Source organism: Mustela nivalis (genome assembly GCF_964662115.1).
Source record: "Mustela nivalis genome assembly, chromosome: 9".
NCBI classification, from domain to species: domain Eukaryota; kingdom Metazoa; phylum Chordata; class Mammalia; order Carnivora; family Mustelidae; genus Mustela; species Mustela nivalis.
In genome coordinates this window covers 41,147,806-41,155,226 of record NC_139028.1, presented here as the reverse complement: position 1 = coordinate 41,155,226, position 7,421 = coordinate 41,147,806, and positions in this window count along the sequence as shown.

The following is a 7,421-nucleotide window of genomic DNA, read 5'->3' as shown; positions in this document are numbered from 1 at the left end:
TCAGGTTTTTAGTCTTGGTATAACAAATTTTCTGGAATTGAGATTTCAACCTTTGTTGTAGCTCCAATACCCTGATAATCAAATTTTTCTGGCCTCTAGCTATAGAGACTGTGATAGTAATAAGACTCTATTGTTTATTAGTTATTCATAACATTTTAATGTTTCTTCATTAAATCAATAACATCCAGCAAGTATCATCAATTCCATATTCTTTACTATTACTGTTTTTATTGAAATTTCCAAATGATTGAAATGTATCTCTCCACACATACTCCTCTACTTGTATCTCCTCTGGATTCATCAATGGGAGGCTTTTTTATAATTACATCTTTACAGCATGCCAAAGGCAATTACTATTAAAATTTGACCAATGATGGAATTCTCGAGAAGCAGTTGAAGCTGGCAGCTTATTCTGCTTCAAAATCTAATTTTGGTGTCAGCTTCCTAAGATTATGTCCTGTATTAATAGTTTTAGTTCATATTTCCTAGGAAATAAAGGTTTGCTTGCAGGGATTTTGTAGATGAATACTGTTGGGATAACTGTGTATAAAGGGATGAAAAGAACAAAATTAGGTATAGAGAAATACTTGAAGTGGAATCCAGCTATAACTAACCATTAGCCAATTTTACAGGGACTTTGGAACTGAGATGACCCTTCAGAGTTACCCTAAATATATGTAAGGGGGGTAGGCTTCTGCACTTCCTCTTTGGACAGTCTTTGAAGGTGGACTGCCCCTAAGTGGCAAGATGTTAGGTGAAGCAATTTCTCCCCACCCTGGCACAACTGATGAAGAAAGACTTGACTGTGATAGGTCAGTAGGCAACACTCCAAGCAAAAGACAAGATCTTTAAATGGTCCTCTGGATAGTCCTCTACAACACTCACTAGAAAGAAATTAGTTCTGAACATCTGCTGCTGCCCCTCGGAACAAATTGTTACTTAAACTGTAACCCCTGGAGGATTTTACTAGTTACCAAGCACATTTAGATATGGCCTTAAGAAATACATATACTGGCAACAGGTCTTGGGAAGAAGGACGATATACAACCGTAAAGCTGGGCAGCTGGGGGTACCTGGTTTGCTCAGGGCAGAAGGCCACCCCTTCACATAGGCCGTGCATCCGGGAAAGCCAGGCCTGCCCAGGGCAGAACACCACCTGCTTCTGGGAAGCCGAGCACCTGGGAACGCCAGGTCAGCTCAGGATGGAACAAAAACCGCCTGCTTCCCTTTTCTGTTATCGCTCCTTTCTCTTCCCAGAAGTGCCCATTGTTAGTTAGATGCTTGTTTAACTATAAACTTTATCCTCCTTCTTGCTTGTCTGCAAGACGTGACTAACGTTTGACCTTCATCAGTCCCTCTGTTGGCTATTGTTTCTATCCAATAAAAGTGAGACAGTGGAGTTGCTCGAGGCAGCAGTCCTTTTCGTCTGTTGTCCCCTGGTCCCAGTCTCTTGCAGCTGACTTGTTTGTGCCTAATTCTTCTTCCATCCCCGACTGGAAGCGGCAAACATCTCCAAACACATGAATAGCTGTGAATATTAGGGGAGTGGACACATTTACCTAGAAAACCTGGAATTCTGGGATCCCTCAAAATTCTTACTAATGGAAGTACAAATGTCAAGGTTAAAGTTTAGTTACAAGAAACACTTTTTAAATGGGGGAATGTAGATGCAGGAAAGAAAAATAGGAAGTTATTTTAATTCAGGAAATTATGAAAATAGTTTTACTATAATTAGTCCATAAACTTAATGTTGTTTCTCTTGGTTTAAAAGAAAAATAAAACAAAATTCCAAATCAAATTTAAATTGTCTGTGGAAATAAAGCTTACCAACTTTTCAAGGGCAATAATCTTTTCTTGAAAATTCGATCCAAAATAGTCCATAAAGATTTATACAGAAGCATAAAAAATACAGAAATATATCATTCAATGTGCTGAAATTTCAACCATCTAATGTAGGTCGGAATACATGAATCAGTCGGCCAATTGTAAAGAAAATATGTCCTACAGATACTAAAAGGATGTATTTTTGACTAGACCATCTTTGTTTTGTTTGTTTGTTTGTTTTCTGAGATTTTAGTATGTTTATCTTATATGCTATTCTTCCAAATTATTGGTAGATAGCCAAGACTGTGGAGTTTAGTTGACTGAGACCAGTGGGATATACATTTGAATGTTTATATTACATTTTCTATATATGACTAGTTCTAAGTTTAGTGGACTAAAATACCTGGTTTCCTATTATGCCTTTAAGTTATTAGAATGCAAAATGATAGTCATCTTATTTATTACAATTTTGTTAAAGTACTATAACAATAGTGTTTCATTTTAGGCTCCTTTCCTCATTCAAATGTACTTGAGAGTAACTGTGGATTTGTTATGTTAGCATATTTGAAATGCTGTGCTATGTAGGCTATTATCTATGTTAATTCATTAGTTATTTCCTTATCAGCGTAAAAAAAAATGTTGGTGTATTTATTCCATCTGGTATTTCTCAGTGCTATGCATTGTATATGAGTTAGTGATACATTTTTATTAGTTCTCTGTTAATTTATTTTTCTTATGATGTTTATTCTCTATGAACTGTTTGCCCTGTTAAAATTTGATTAATTTGTACTTCTGATGATAGGCCAAATTAAACAAAACAAAATGACAAACTAATAAATATATAATATATGTTGCTGGAAGACTAGTAAGGACTCTGCTTCAAGCTACATTATTAATAGATGAAAATTAAGGTTAATTAAAGTATTGATTTGAAAATAAGAACTGTAATTTATTATTTGTGAATCTAATAAAGAGGAACATTTCTCAAGGTCGTGTTTCCTTTTTCTTTTCTTTAAACAACAAACCAAATAATTTTTGAGGATAATAGATTGCTTTAAATGATAAAGAATAATGTCAGAGACAGACTTGTCAGCAAGCTAATGAAGTTTAACCCACAAGGTCCCTAATTTACATGGATGCCATCTGAGCCTCTGGAATTAATGTTAACACTGTGTTTTAAAACACATACTTTAGTGAGTTTTCCAAAAGCTGTATATTTTAATTTCTGACTAGTTTCATTTTGACTTCCTCCTACATTCACACTGTCCTCAGTGTTAGGTAGTGTGAGCTACTAAGAGAGCTTTGAGGATCTGCATAAACAGAAGTAAGTTTAGGTTTAGGTTTAGTTAAGGTTTTGGTTTAGTAAGGTTAGGTTTAATAAGCTTAATTTAGTTAAGATTCATTGGGTTATTTTATTTGGAATATGGTCACTTCTGATATAACTAAGATATTATTAGCTATTACCATGTATTTTAATGGCTTCCTGGTGTTGTCCTATCAGACTTTGTGTTAATTCACAAAGATAGGGAAACAAAGATGCTAGACCTACTCTAGAATCCCCCTGCTTTAGATAACACTCATAGGTAACAGCTTTTCATTCCATCCAGTATATAGGTCAGAGCAATATTTCTAGATCCAAAATATGTTGATTTCGGAATCCCAATCTATTTCCTATTTTGAGGTAGGAGAATTAAAGCTCAACAATTATTATTTTTTTTAAGATTTTATTTATTTGAGAGAAAGAGACAGCAAGAGAGAGCATGAGCAAGAAGAAGGTCAGAGGGAGAAGCAGACTCCCCGTGGAGCTGGGATCCCAATGCAGGACTCAATCCAGGACTCCAGGATCATGACCTGAGCCAAAGGCAGTCGTCCAACCAACTGAGCCACCCAGGCGATCCTCAACAATTATTTTTATACACTGTAAGAGATACTTTACTAAGAGTACTGGTCCAAACTGTATTGAAACTGTTATATTTGTGACACCCCATTGAATATATCTCTCACTTTTTTTAATACATTGTATTACTAAAAATTCTAAGAAAACTAGCCCAGTTCTTGCTCATCCTGTCCAATGATCTCTGCAATCAATGTAATAGAAGAATATGATGTTTTGAAGAACTCCATAGTCTAATTCTTTCTATATTATATTATGCTAGAGAGCAGAAGATAATTTAACCCTGCATAATTTTATGAAGGAATATTTTATTAGTTTCATATGAATTCATATTAGTTATTATTTTTTATAAGAATAAAAATAATACCTACACCAAATGATAGGTTATAGATGCTATACTTGAAGCCTTAATTATAAGATCTAGTGATGATACTATATTGGGCACAGCAACTGCACAATGAAGGTATTGATTGATTAAACTTGTGGTACTTATGGTTGTTCTGGTAAATTAATTGGAGATATAAGTGGACCAGCCTTGCATTCTGAAGTTCTAAGTGGTGACACTAATCACAATCCCAAGAAAGCAATATTGATTTTTATTTATTATTTTAGGTAGGTGTTGGGCAGTTTCAGAGGCTTCCACTTGGCCTTTCCTACTGTGTTAGTAATTATTCCATTGGCCAAAGACCCAAAGTGAAGTTGTTGTTATTGCCAAGGGGTTAAAATCAGTTACACACTCAGGCAATGAGAAAATAACCACTGGGTAGCTCTGCTGACCCAGAGGACCTACTACGATTTGGATTCTAAGTAGAACTCTATATATTACCTGCCCCTTATAAGAAATTGTATTTTACACCCATAGGTATGACTGTAAATTCAGACACTGTTTCTGAAGTCACCCAAATGTCTAAGTATTTGCTTTTTCAAGTGCACATTCAAAGTTTTGAATGATCCTATATAATTTTATGATAATTATAGTCCATAATTACAATATATACTTATGGTGATATAGTAGGGTCATTCCCCCTATAGCCTTGACTGTTTCCTTAACCAAGAGGTAAAAGTTTGAAAAGTGGCTCAATCTAGGAATTAAGGAAAAGATGTGACTTTTATTAGAGAAACTGCCTTCATTCTTTCTTCTCCTTCATTCTTGGCTTCCTCTGATTATAGATGTTAAACAGTACCCTCTTTGGCCATTCACCTGTTATCATAAGGTTGTCATGATTTATTGACCATTTCCATAACTGCCTTAGGGTCAAATCCCCCAGGCTCTGACTTACCACTTATTATAGTAAATGTAGGCCCCTTGCCTCCAGTGGTTTCTGCTACCTGATCTCAATTATTTCAGGGGTCCCTTATCCTCACAGATATTAATGAGCCCAGTTCAATGACATCCTTTAACATCATTGGTCTTGGACTGCAAAGCTCCATTGCTGAGCTTATTAGTATGTTGGGGCTTCTTTAAAAAGACTATTTTTTATGGTCTTGATGAATAAGGTGACCTATGAACTCAGTATAAAGGTAATACTCTGGTGGATCTTGTGGTCTTATATAAGGTCAACACTGCTTACTACTTTGACTTTTTTAGTCCATTTTCTAACATCTGAGAGGGAATCTTTAGGCAATTTCACTTCACTTAGCAGAGGTGATTCTAAGAGTACTTTGGTATTCTTGTCATAAAGTGCAATTGTTTTTCATAAGAAAGAAATCACAATTAAATGTATTTTTAATTATACAATCTTACTGTTTGGCCATTTGATCTAGTATCAGCAATAACCAAACCCAGAGGAACTCTCTGGTTCATGTACAAAAACCTATGCATTTTATCTATATCTGACCAATAGTCTAAGAAATCTTAAAAATAATGAAGGTTTCTTAATTAATACTGAAGTTTTCTTAGAATAAAAATCATATGTATGTGCTCTATACATATATATTTGTGTGTTTATGTATATACACATTTAATATTCTGATTTTTTCCAAATATATAGGTGTTTTATTCTTCATTTATCCTCCATGGTAGAGACAGAAAAAGTGTAAAGAGGTAATATGATTTTATAAATTATATAACTAGGTCTAAAAGTAACTAAAAAGGTAAATAACAAGATTATATATAAATATCACCAAACACTAATTTCACATAATAAGATTTAATAAAGTGAGTGTTAAAACTCCTCATTGTTGTTTCATTGAATATGTTCATGTACCTATTTATGACCACCAAGATAGCCAATGCATGGAAAGATTTATGTGCAGAAATTAAAGTTTAAAACAGGTCTAAGATATATATTAGTTAAGGTTATATAGATAATGCATGAAATATTTCTTATATGCCTATGTTTTAAACTGCTCTGTGGCCAAAGAATATTATAATGTATAATTCTTAAAGAACTTTCTACCATGCAATATTTGCCATGCTTGCCCTTTTGGAAATTATGAGCCTTTCTCAACATAAATCAGTTTTCTGAAAGTAATATGATCATCCCAGTACTTCTGTTCTTGAAGATGACCACTCTTCATTGAATATATTTTATTCATAGTTTCACATTTATTTAAATACATGTTCTTCAGATTCTAAGGCAAAATTTCACTTGCTTCCTAAAGAATCACAAAACTAGAAGGATCTTAAAATAATGTCTAGTCCAGAAGCCTGATTTGGTGCCATTCTATATGCTATTACAGAAAATGTCTGAATTATAAAATAAATACCTGCATTTTATCTTTAATTAAAGTACTAGTAGCCATTAAGATAAAATTAATCAGCTTTTTTAATATGAGTAATATATAAGAAAATTATAAATACATTTTTCTCCCAGTTATAAAATCACTCAAATTTCCTTATTTAAACATGTACCTCTTAAACTTCTTATTTATAAACTTTGGTTTTATCCTTAACTCTTAAAACTTATAATTCTTCAAGACTCTTACTGACTGAGGAATCAAGAATGCTATTGAAAAAAAATACAATGCTGTTGAATAAATTATGATTTTTAGTTAATTGCTTAATTACAAACTTGATCACTGAGAGTTTTCAGTGTGAAGTAGAATAAACTAATCACATTCTCTGATTACAAGGCAGTCAGAATGAAGGTAAGAAGCATAATTTTACTGAACTCCCAGTTCAGCTGTCCATGGCTGGAAAGGCCAATAATAATGAGGAGATGAATTTTGGATGGAAAGAAATTTGAGTTTTATTCAGGAGGACAGCTACCTGTTGTCCAAAAGCCAACTGTGAGGTTTCTGTCAGTCCTAGAGGTTTCTAAAGGAGTTTAGGGTAATTAATCAGTAAAAGAATACAGTGGTCTGCAACATTACTTGATTACTTGCATACTAGATGGTACCAGCTACCAACATGATCTCAGTACTCAGGGGTTGTGCGAGGGGGTCCAGGTCCTGTTTCATGATGTACAGAAGTACTTTGTTCTTTCTGCAAAGGAGGGCACAGTTTACAGATACATAAAGGGAGATTAATAAAAACCATTTATAGGACTTCAAAAAAGAAAATCATTTTGCTAAAAATATTGCTAGGCTAATCAAAAAGCTGAAGTAACATCAAACAGGCTTGTGGTCTATGTGGGTTGGGAAAGTTTTGGTTTTCTATGCCTAGTGACCTGTCTGCTGTGGATCAAGGGACTTAGGTCAACAAGTAAGGAGTGTGTTAACGTGAAGCAAGTTAACCCTTAAGATCAGTTGAGAACTTACA